The sequence below is a fragment of the Apodemus sylvaticus genome, chromosome 2, assembly GCF_947179515.1.
Source record: "Apodemus sylvaticus chromosome 2, mApoSyl1.1, whole genome shotgun sequence".
Lineage (NCBI taxonomy): Eukaryota > Metazoa > Chordata > Mammalia > Rodentia > Muridae > Apodemus > Apodemus sylvaticus.
Window position 1 is genome coordinate 121,582,724 of NC_067473.1, and position 12,110 is coordinate 121,594,833.

A 12,110-nucleotide genomic window follows, 5' to 3' on the forward strand; every position below is an offset into this window, starting at 1 on the left:
CTGTCATGAGGGGGAGTAAGTCCCATCAGAATTGGGACACACAGGGTACAGAACAGCAGCTTCCACTGGGAAAGCCCACCCTGGCTCTCTGACACCAAAGCTGTGCCCCACTTCACCCAGGTCAGCACACACAGGGATGTATGCCCCTAAAATGAATGTATCTTCCAGTCAGGGTCTACTTCTGTGTGTACTGAACTGGAGGAAATATAGCCTGTGCCTTTTGTAGGGACTTTCAAACCAGCTGAGCACTGAATCAGAGGTAGACAGGCAGTCAACACCATCCCTGGAGAAGAGACTAAAGCCCCTTGGTGGTCAACAGGCTACACCAGAACCACAGGGGTTTAAGTCAGAGAAGAATGGGCTAGGTCTGGTTCATGATGCTATCCTTGACCCTCAAGCCCAGGGTGGGGAGCAGTGGCCAGAGGGATTCAGTCTTTTGTCTGGTTCTTGAACAGCTTTAAAGGAAGCCATTTTGTTCCGGTGGATGGGGAGAGAGCAGGGTCTAGGCTGCCCGAAAGCCCAGGAGTGCCAGCCTACTCAGTAGGCCTTAGCTTGGGGCAAAGGAGCTAAGGTCAAAAACTTATCCCCCAGCTGGCTTTGCTTCCATGGGTGAGACATCAAAGTGGGTGCCTGCCCTGGAGGGGAGCATCTTCAGGATGGGCTAGGATGAAAGAAGTCAGGGACAGACAGAAGCTTTCTGGAGCTGTGTTACTGTTCTGGGCAGTTTGGGGCCAATAGGTTTTCAGATTGTGCTTGGGACAGATGGAGGGAGGGAGGGAGAGAGAGAGGGAGGAAGGGAAGAAGGGAGGGAAGAAAGGAAGAAGGGAGGGAGATAAAGAGGGGAGCAGGAGGTCTCTCCAGAGCTTTCCCTATGAGAAGGAGGGGGTATGGTCACCAAAAAGCAACTCATCAGTGCTTCCTTCAGAGACAGCCCAGCCTCACCCAGCTGGTATCACCTTCTTTCACATCTATGTGAATGGCAGCCCTGGAGATGTGTGGTGGGACAGACAGACTTTTGACAATCCAGAAAACACACACACAGCAGATAAAGGTGCTTGCTTGCCAGAGCTGACAACCTGAGTTTGATGCCCAGGACCCACACGGTAGAAAGAGGGCCGACTCTCCCCTAAGTTGTCCTATGATCTCCATACACATGCTATACCATGTACACACACACACACACACACGAAAATAAATGTAGTTAAAAAAAAATCTATATCTTGCTCTGCCACCACCCATGACAACACAAATCCAAAGCCACACAGTGTCAGACACCAGCAGAGGCTTTTCTTGTTCAGAGTGTTTCTGACTTGAGAGGCACAAAGACAACGCTCCTAAGTGGAAAGGCCCATGCTGCCAAGGCAATGAGCAAAGAGAGGCGGCCCCACTGCTGGGGTGGGCATGAGCAGGGCTGTCTCACTCTACCCTGGTGGACCCCTGACATGCAGGGAGGTATCCAGGATGATGGAGCTTCTTCATGAGGTTGGTTCAGCTCCACCACACATTCTTTTGCGGGTGCTGGAGGGTGGGCAAGTTCTGTCCCCTACTACAAAATAGTCACAGAGGCTCAGAGTGTCCTGGGAGATAGCTGTTTGTACTGAGATTTTTTTCCCCACTGTGCACTGAGTTTGAGGGGTACTTCCACTTATGATATATTTTTCCCAGAACATCACCATGCTGTAAGTGGATGGGTATTTTGTATGTCAGTCTCCACCCAGACCTGGGCTGGCACCTCTTCAGCCTTCTGAGCCCTGGTTCTGTGTCTTACCCTCCCTCTACCCAGGTTCATCTCCCTAAATCCAGGTCTGTCTGATGCGGCTGAACGCTTGAGAGTGTGTCTTTGTTGATACCCCTCAATTTACCACATCTCTTCCAGACTCCTAGACGACAGGCAGATCAAAGACTGGGACGAGATATGCATTCCACATCCCCGAGAATTCCTAACTGTTCAGTTTCTAGAATGTTCTATAGCAATTAGGTGGTTGTTGCCTGTCACATGTGTCAGATGTTCGTGGTTCAACATTCATTCTAGGCACATGCTAAGGAAAGAAGACCAACACACAAAGGGATAGATAAAAAGATTTTCACAGAGCTGTGGTCTCTAAAGCACACAAGATTAGAAATAAGTCTAGTAGCCCACCTAAAAGGGACTGATTGCAATTACTTTTAGACCCACACACAGGAAGTAACGTCAAGATGGGGATGATTTGACCTGACAGCTGTTCTTGTGAAGAGACCTGGAGAAGTTTCAACTGACTATAAGATTGATGTGAGCTGCACACAGCTGAGGCCCTGTGCCACAATTGACAGAAAGCCAGGAACAAAAAATAGCCCTGGGGCAGTTGTCTGATCACAGCAGAAGCCTCTGCATCTCAGAGCTAGGCTGGAGGTGGCAGACTTTTCATCTTACCCTTTCCAGCCCCCTGCAGACATTGCTAATCTATCACCAACTCCCTCCTGCTGATCTTGAGTGGAGCCTCAGCTGGGTTCCACAAAGATTCCCTATATTTGATCCTAGCTGGCATGAGAGATAGACCCTGTGGGTTAGACCCAAATTACTGCAAGCTGGGTCATCTGGGCAGGATAGGCCAGAAACATCCCCTCTCAGGGTATATGATCCTTTGCTTCAGTCCTAAAGGTTGATAAAATGATTTCTCAGTGGGAACAAGAAAATACTATGTCCCATGTAGTATTGAGAATGGAGGTGGTGGCATTCTCCTTCTGGAGGTATGTGACCTGCATGGGTCATCACCAGGAGTGGGAAATATTGCTTGCCTGACTAAAAGTCTCCCCAGCCCTATGGGACAAGTCTCAATCTGTAGCCTTTAGTTACATCTCTTGGCCTCTGATCACTGTGCTATCGTCTGATCTCAGTACCCAGTCCTTCTGGAGGCCTTGCCATTTCTCACCTGTACAGCAACTGGGTTGTGTGCATGTGTGGTTCTTCAGCAGATGGCGAATGAGCTCCCATGCTCAAGGAGGGGTCATGGTGACTAGGCAGGCCTGGTGTCACTATGGTCAGGGGCATGCCCTGCCCCTGAGCTCCCTTCCTATTTGGGGACTTCAGGCTGACTCAGAAGGCCAGCTTTCCACCCTCTGCAGTCTCAATAGTTTTTTCCTTACAAGAGATCGTCTGTTAGTTTTGTAGACCGAATGAGGCAGATATCATACAAGAAATCTCAGAGTCCCTGCTGCCCCAGTGCACAGGGCACAGGGTAACTGCTTACTGCTTTTCTGCTTGCACACTGCAGCTGTATGACATGAGTAGGGATTGTGGGGTCTCACTTTTCCATTCCAGTGCCAAAGAACAGAGAGTGGCTGTTGCTGCACATAGCAGTGTTGATACAGAGCCATCCTGCATAGAGAGGGTTCCACTCATAAAAGAAACACCCTTTCTAAAGGCTAGTTACTCTTACTCAATGAGGGAGGGCCCAGCTGCCTAGAACAACCTCACGAAGCGGACCTCTGAGGCCCTGTCTACAGGTCACAGAAAAAGTCTGCATGTCTGCACTAAAAAGCTCCAGGGGACACGAGGGACTCTGACTAGATCCCAGAGGCATCTAAATGCTGCATCCTGGATCTGGCCCTGGCTCTAGTTCTAGCAGTGTGTGAGTCTGGGTACAGGCCTTGGTCTTTTTGTCTTGGATGTCTCTAATTATGGCCTGTGAAGTCATGAATGACTTTTTCTCAAGAAAAATGTTAGACAAAAGTGGCTCCAGGCAACAGTGCTGGCATAGTAAAAGAAGGGACCTGCTGGTAACACCAGGACCAATGACGGCGGTGGTGGAAGAAGCTAAGGTCTATATACCTAGGAATGTTCCAGGCTTCACATGTAACTCAGCCCACTCTCCCATCCCACACAGTAAGACAAGGAAACCAAAATTCAGGCAGGCTGGCTTGGGCCCAGCTCTGACCCACATTCACTTGGTATTTCTTTGTTGAGAGTGAGGACCATTCACGTCTTACCTGAGATGAAAAGGCACTCACTGGTCCTACCCATACCCATAACCCCCTCCCCACATATACTGCCAATCACCTAGAGAGGACTTAGAATATATAACCCAAAGACAGCGATATGGAAAGACTCAGTACACTACGATGCTTGGGGAACAAGGAGGTGACACATCCTGGGGAACCACCCTCTTCAGAGCAGGCTGGGACTGGGCTAGAGGACCCATGCTGTCTGGGAGACCCAACTATGGTTAAACACTCACATTTAAGCGAACTTAGACCAGATTCTAGGCAGTCTGCTCCTGCCAGAGCCAAACAGCCTCCTAATATGTGCATGCCTCCTGTGGCTTCCCAAAATGAGGCTGGAGTAGGATAGGCCAACCAGTCCTAGGCTCCTCCATGGCTCTTAGCTGCTTGAGTGGCATTAATCAAGGTTGATCAAGGACAGGGGACAATCTTGGTCTCTTCCAGGGCTGGGGTCCCAGGTGCTCAATCACAGCCTCGGTTGGTTGGGTGGGCTTGTTAACACAGACCAGGGCAGAGTCTGGGGAGGAAGCGAGAGGGCTGTGTCCTCTAAGCATGGGTAGGGCTGGCACAGCTCTAGAGGGGAGGCTATCATATTAGATCTCAGTAGGGCAGTTCTGGAACCAAGGGGGCAGGGCCTATGTGACAAGTGGCAGGGGCAGAAAGGAGGCATCGATTTGGAGGGTTTGCTGGAGAGGGGTGGGCACTCACAGGGTTGGAAACATTAATGAGTCTCCTGAGTGGATCTGGTTTAGCCTACTCCTGGGTAGGCCAGAGCTAGCTTAGTCTAACCATTGGCACACACTGGCTTTCCATTCTGTGGCTCACAGAGGCTTCAGATGAGTCAGGACTTTAGTCATGGCAGTCCTTAGTCCTTTCACACTGGAATGTCCCCAGGCTGGTGTAGCCCCGGGAGCAAAGTGCAAAGATACAGGGATTGGGTAAGGGAAAAGAAAGAGGTGGGGGGAGCCACTTTGTGACAGGCCCTCAGCCCCATTGGTAAATGGTTTCTGGACAGGACTATGCACTGCTGGTGATGGAGAATCCTTATGGACCTGAGAGTCCCTCCTAGAGTGGAAGGAAGGTCCTTTAAGTCTGACCCAGAAGAGCTGGAGTGAGTAGAGGGTAGAGGGCAGAAAAGGAAGGTATTGACACATCCAAGGGGATCTAGGCAAGGGACCAAGCGTCTAGAGAGTCCACGAGAGATCAGAGTATAAGCCCCGTGCTCAAAGTTCTAGATGCAGCCAGGTCTGGAACATAAAGGCTATGGTGGTGGTGGTAAGGGCTATTGAGACTACAAGAGTAAGACTTAGAGCCCCAGTCTTCATGGGGCACATGGGCCCTGACAAACATTCAACCAACATCGCCAGGGCTCCAGCTAGGTAACCAGAAGCATAGCTCTCAAAATGAAAGTTGATAACAAGCACTTCTAACAGTGCAGACACTTCCCCAGGAGGGCTAGATGGAGGTGGAGTGGGGCATCAGGTAGCATCAGATTTCTGCTTTTATCCTGTTCCCAAGGTTGCATTAATGAGAACACAAATAATCAGAAGACCCAACAACCCAGCAAGGCAGCAAGGCAGGAGCCCTCAGAAACAGGGGTGGAGCTATATTCTACTCCTCCCACCTGCAGGAGGGCAGTTTATCCTCTTGGTCATTCTCTCATACACATTTTCCCTTGCCCATCTGTTGGCAGTCTTAAAGCAGAGCCAGCTCTGACCACTTGGCCTTTTCACAGAGCCTCTCCCATAGGTCCTACAGAGCCTCCTGTTACCTGCCCCCTCTCTATAATAGCAGTGATATATTGTCAAAGCATAGTTCTAACCACATGGCACCTCACCTCCCGCCTAGGTCTGGGAAATCATGCTATCACCATGACCCAGGAAGGCTCACAAGGTCTAGCCATGCCTCCTGCCCCATCTCCCCAGGACCCAAAGGACTACCAATCTCAGTTTAATCCCACTAAATCTCCTGGCTATTCATCTACAATCCAGCTCCTACCCAGGATCCTTTTTATATACTATTCTGAATGGCAGCTGCAGGCCCTAGTAGGGTGAGGAGGAGGAATGGGAGCTGGAGGTATTGGTGGGAGACTGTGGCTAAGAAAGAAAATGAAAGATTAGGTGGGAGTCAAGGTACTGGATGTCAGGCAAGGCAGTGATTCTGACACTGGTACAAGAGACAGAGGCAGGAGCAGCTTCAGGAGGAGTTGCCAGAAGCAGGGCTCTGAGCAGGACTGGGCTCTCTTTGGCCAGCCAGCTGCATATTCTTCCACACCACAACAATCCACAGCCTGAACTCTACACTGCGCAGCTCAGGATCACTTTGGCCTATGTTTGCAATACAGAGTACGGTCTAGGACTCATGTTTTCTGTGGCCAAAGCATCCTGGGCACTTGGGAAACCTTGGGGGGCTACTCTAACACAATCCAACCATCACCTTCATGGAGATGGAGCCTGGCTCCAGTTTCACAGTCTTACAGACATGCTACTGGTCCCAACTGGAGAAAGATACTCTGCAGCCCTGCTCCAGCCCACAGCCTGTGGCATTCTCTGACTGCCTGCACCAGACTGCCAGAAGCCACCTTTATATATGTAGAAAAATATGGGTCTCCAAACAATGGGCTTTTCAGAGCAGTGGCTATTTTTAGAGCTCTGCTTACTGAACTAACACTCAGCATTTCCCCAACTTGTCAGCTGCTGCCCAGAGCCAGGCAGGCGGCAGGCGGCAGGAAAAGCAGAGGTCAGGATCTAGGGGCTTCTTGAGCCATTTGGGAGCCATTCTGGTGTGCAGACACAGATATCAGTTTGGGATTGCCCCAGGCTAACAGAGTCATGGCCAGCAGTCGGCCCATGTGTCCCACCCAGTTCAGCAAGAAACCTGCCCTCCTGACAACAGTTCCATAGTCCACTGTGCTCTGGGTTGGAGTTGTATATTCAGGATTGAATACCAGCTTTTTCTGCTCCTTAGTTTCCCTTCCTCATGTAGGGCAATGCTGCTCCTCTGTGACAATACAGGAGTTGGTGAGAGTGTCTGGGAGCCCAGAGGGCAGGCTGAGCAGGTACTGTTTCTTCAGTGTCCTAGGCAGCTGACCTCCCTGTTCATCAGTCCATCACCATAGGGAAGGAAGAAAGGGCTCCGTGTCCCTTGACCCAGACCCCGCAGCCAGGTTCTCACAGTGTCCTGTCCTATCAACAACGTGTTCTAGAAGACTGGTCATCCTTCTGGCCTCTGAGACAGCCCTCCCTCCCACTGTAAGCAGGAGTGGGTACATGGGGTAGGGAAGTGGGGCAGAGTGGACTGTCCCCTGGCTCTGTTTGAGTGGCTTGCTCCCATAGAGTTCTGAGCATCACCCTAGGCTTTGAGCCAGCCCCAGACATTGCAACCATCTACAACCCCATCAAAAGGAACACAAGGGTCTGGCTATACACAAACAGTCCCTAACCCAGGGCCAGGGAAGGCCTGGCACCCACGTGAACAATGCAGGTGTCTTGGGAGCCTAGCCATGAGAGTCCTATCAGCAGCACACAGGAGTGAGGAAAGTAACACCTACAGTTACCATTGCTTGGTCTCTCCCCAGGAGAGCATCATTAAAGGGCAGAGGTATCCATTTGCTCAAAGACAACCCCAGTACCCAAACAGGGCTGGGCATAGCAGGTGAAATAGATAATGAAGCTGATAGTGAAGGACTTGAGTAAGTGAGACCAGCCAACCCAGAGTCCAGTGAACAGGTAGGGTTAAAGCCACATGGAGGTCAGAAAAGACAAGGATATGGTTTGGTGCATTCTCCCTCCCCCACCCACTGTCTCTCATGGGTGACAGTAGGAGGGAGGCTTGCAAGTCACACACAGGCTAGGAAGCTACATTGTGGAAATGCCATAGACTCCACATAGGCACAAACTCATAACATCATAGTATAGTTTCTGGGGCTCAACTCACCAGGTATGGAAGACAACAATGCAGAAACACCCTTTGGGACACACTGGGATCAGCTTTAGGGCCACTGAATCTGCCCTGGCCCACTTCTCACAAATCCAGGATGCCTATAGAAGTTATGCCTTAGCAGGCCAGACAAAGGCAATAGAAACAGAGTCCCTGCCTGACACAGGCTGGCCACCCACACCCTCAATTGGGAAGAAAGCCAGCTGGCAAAAGGGACAGGAGGCTGGGGGGGGGGAAGGGGAGCAGAAGCAAACACCCTGCAATCAAGCCCTGCCAGACCTCAGTCTGGCAAGGTGTCATTCACACAGTCACCACTATCATTCTGCAGAACACCCCATCATGCCTGAGGATGCTGCCCCACATCCCAGGACAAGAGTACCAAATAGGCCTAAACTCAGGAAAGCTTACATTAATGGTCCACTGTGGGCAGTCTTTCCAGAGGCCAAGGCCAGGATAAGGGTAAGATCTATCCATGTGGATAGGCTGGGCAGTCCCTGCTCCTAGGAAGGCTCTGACAGCACAGGGCTCTTATTCCAGAACAGATTGGCAGTATGCTGTGTGGTCCCCCATGATGTTTTATCTTAAAAATTAGAATAAACTAGGCATGGTGCTACATGCCTCTATCTCAGAACTTGGGAGTCTGAAGCAGAAGGATCACAAGTTCAAGGCCAGCCTGGGCTATAACAGTGAGCTCTTGTCTCAACCAACCAACTAACCAACCAACCAACCAACCAACCAACCAATGGGTAAACCAAATAAACAAAGGAAAGCAAAGAGTAAGTTGACAGCATTTTAACATCTAGAGACTGGATACAACAATTCTGACTTCTGAGAGGGGACAACCACTAAGAACCCAGCCACCTGGGCCTACAACCCAGGGGTGGAAGCCGCAGCAAGCTCTAGAGTGCTTATACTCTGCCACAGTCCCCACCAAGCTCATCACTTACCCACACTAGCCTTCAACTCTTCTCACACACACCCTTCCTGTCTGTTGAGGAGATCTGTGTAAGGCTGAAATTCAAGGGCCACTCCTCATTCCCAAGAAGCCTCATTTACAGGGCAGAGTCACCAGGGCAGAGCTCTACAGGGATGGTGGGGAGTTGAGGCCTTGCCCTCAGTGGGTCCTCAGAGTGTGATTTTGATCAAACTCCACAAAGGTCACCTCATACTGACCACAACCCACTTATAGTAGGTCATGAGAACCACTATGCCTCTGTCAAGATAGAATGTAAGAAGTCACCAGATGGCAGTATTTACTTCAAACCATCAGGGTGTCTTGCCTTGCCCACTGAGAATGTCAGCCTTGGTTTAGGATGACATCTCATGGCTCCAGAGGTACCCAGGGCTGAGCTGGTGAAGTGCTGCAAGACCTGAGGCAAGTGACCACACCTCTCTGTGCTCACATTGGCTGGTACCCCTAACTACTGGGAACATGCAGTCAAGCAAAGACAAGCCTTGCCAACAATAGCTCCCACACTGGGCTATCCAGCCCTATGCCACTGACTAGAGAAGGGCACAACCCTAGGGCTCTGGTTCCACTTGTCCAAGGGAGAAAGGGGACATGAAGAATGCTCCTGGGCCACCACCCAGCTGAACCCTTGATGCGCCTGCAGCCAGACACATCTTGGAGAGTTGGGAAAACTCTGTTCACTTCAAATCACCCCCTGCTGGGTCCAGGGGCAAAGTTCCCCACAGTCGCCCCTATGTTCTTATCTAGCTCTCCCCCTCCCCTCTTCTTGCTTTCACAGACCACTCCCTGCAGTCCGCCCTCTGCCAACTCACCCCAGCTAGCAGGGCGGCTCTTGTTGGTTTTGAATGCACAAAGATGACCAGAAGCTTCCGACCCTGGGGCTTGCTCGGAAAGATTTTTCAGAATACACATACACACACAGAGCCAAAAAATCTTCCCGGCTGAGCCAAATTAAATACAGAGTCCTCTAGTTATTTCCATACGCACAAAATGGACTTAAATAAAGCAGCTCTCTGTGGTAGGCTCCAGCAGACAGGGCCAGGCTGGGCCCAGGGACACCCCAGGAAGGCCGGGGGGGGGGGGGGCACAGGCTGGGCAGGCAGCCCTGGGGAGTATGGGCTGCGCCAGGGAGAAAGAAGCCTGTATGACAGGCAGCCTCTTAGCCTACCCTGCTGCCAGGAGTACACAAGTAGATGGCAGACGTGGGCAGAAGGAACAGTAAAGTATTCCTGCCCCACCTGTCACATGGGCATTCTACCATAGTTAGCTTAGAACTGACACACAATGACTACTAGCACCTACAAGGAGAAGCACCTGGATATTGCAATTGGTAAACTTCTAAAGACACATTGGTCGTCTTTCTTCCCATTTTGTGGAGGAAGAAACCATGACAAAGAGCAGTGAAAACTTAACCAAGGCCATAGGCTTCCCAGAAGAAAGGGGGACTGCGTCAACTGAGATGTAGACCACCTCAAGACTAGGCTGTCTCTTGTTCCCTACCTAAGTCACCTGAGTCCCTCTGGGGCCAGCCCACTACTGCTTGCCACTCAGGGCAGAGCAGCCATCAGGACCTTATATTGTGTTTTCAATCCCCTGAGATCTTCACATGACTGCAAGCCCAGAAGGGCACTACCCATGACTCTCCACATCACTGGTACACAGGCCCTCTCCCAGTGACTACATACTCTTCAGGCAGGGATTATGATCACAGATCAGGAACTGGGGTCTCTGTGGGCCTGTACTTCTCAGCCATAAAGTAGGAATACCGGTCAGGTGCAGTGGCACATGCCTTTAATTCCAGCACTTAGGAGGCAGAGGCAGGTGGACTGTACACACAGAGGTGAGTACAAGGCCAACCTGTTCAACTCAACGGTGAGTTCCAGGACAACCAGAGCTATGCAGTAAGACCCTGTCTCCAAAACAAAACAAAACAAGGTGGGAATGACTACACAGGGCTTAAAGATGATACATACACCTACAATCCTCAACTGGGGCCTGAAGGCGCTTCTGGGAGTCTTGTCCCTGCATCACACCCTGGCAACAGGCGAGAGGTGATGAGCAGGAGGAGGGGTCGAGGAGGGGAAGCACCGTGTGGAAGCAGCAGCATCCACACCCAGGATGGAAGTGGAAGTCTGACCTAAGAATGCTCCCTGTACTGAGACAGAGCCAGAGGCAATTTGGGTCTTTTCTAACCAAACTTGATTGAGTCCTGTCCCTTATGTACCAAGAACGGATGTGGTAGGCATCAAGGTTAGTCATAAGACATTCATAATAATGACAGCAACTAACATCTGAATACCTTCTATGTGTTTGGGACCTATTACTATATCCTAGGCTCCAAACATAGCACTGAGAGCTAGCCAACTCCCAAAAGTGCAGGTCAAGGGAGGTGTCAGGGAAGCCTTAGTGGGTCAAACTCAGACAGCAAGGGGCTAAGGGGCAGTAGAGTTGAGAAGGGAACAGAAAACTCCAGGACTTGAGCTGTAGGTGCCCACTGGACTCCCTGGGAGAAGTGTGGTGTTAACTGCTGGGATGAGGTTGAACGGGAAACAATGGAGAAAGGAGAAAGGGGCTGAGCAAGGGCTGAAGACCCTGACACTGAACCGCAGCATGTCAAAGGAAACAACAGCTAAGCTAAAGGGAAAAAGGAGACAGGCAAAAGTCACAGCCTGACTCAGCACGCTGCACTCATCTGAGACTCAGAGTGAACGGATCTCATGGGAGAGGCCAAGAGCCCATTTCTGTTTTGTTTGTTTTTGTTTTTTTTTGTTTTTTGTTTTTTTTTGTTTTTTTCCAAGACAGGGTTTCTCTGTATAGCCCTGGCTGTCCTGAAACTCACTCTGTAGACCAGGCTGGCCTCATACTCAGAAATCCGCCTGCCTCTGCCTCCCAAGTGCTGGGATTAAAGGCGTGTGCCACTACTGCCTGGCAAGAGCCCATTTCTCTGGTCTCACTCTCAGAGGTCCTCAGGTGACAGCAAAACCAAGTCTTACACACAACTGATGAGTGAGCCCCAGCACAGCCTCTTCCTAACATCAGGCATCCCAAATGGGTCAGGCATCAGTATATCACTAACTAGGAGCCAGCCCAAGCCCAAAGTTCTTAGAATAGCCAACATGGCCAGGGGATGTGCAAGGCACCCACCCCAGGAATGGCATATCTCTGAAGCCAGGATAAGGGTGACCATGAGACAGGTCCCAGATTAAAAATCAGAGGAATTTGC

At 50.7% G+C, this 12,110-nt stretch overlaps 1 protein-coding gene across 5 annotated transcripts in view; it reads right to left on the minus strand.

Annotated features, from left to right (window-relative positions):
- Iqsec1 (IQ motif and Sec7 domain ArfGEF 1) overlaps positions 1-12,110 on the minus strand; it is a 101,108-nt gene that overhangs the window by 33,652 nt on the left and 55,346 nt on the right. Inside the window, exon 1 of one of the 5 annotated variants that reach the window (XM_052174322.1) lies at positions 7,915-8,000. The exons of the other annotated variants lie outside the window; for them this stretch is intronic. The gene's annotated coding sequence lies outside the window, so the exon portion shown is untranslated. Of the gene's footprint in view, positions 1-7,914; positions 8,001-12,110 lie in introns of those variants that run through there. 5 annotated transcript variants of the gene reach the window in all.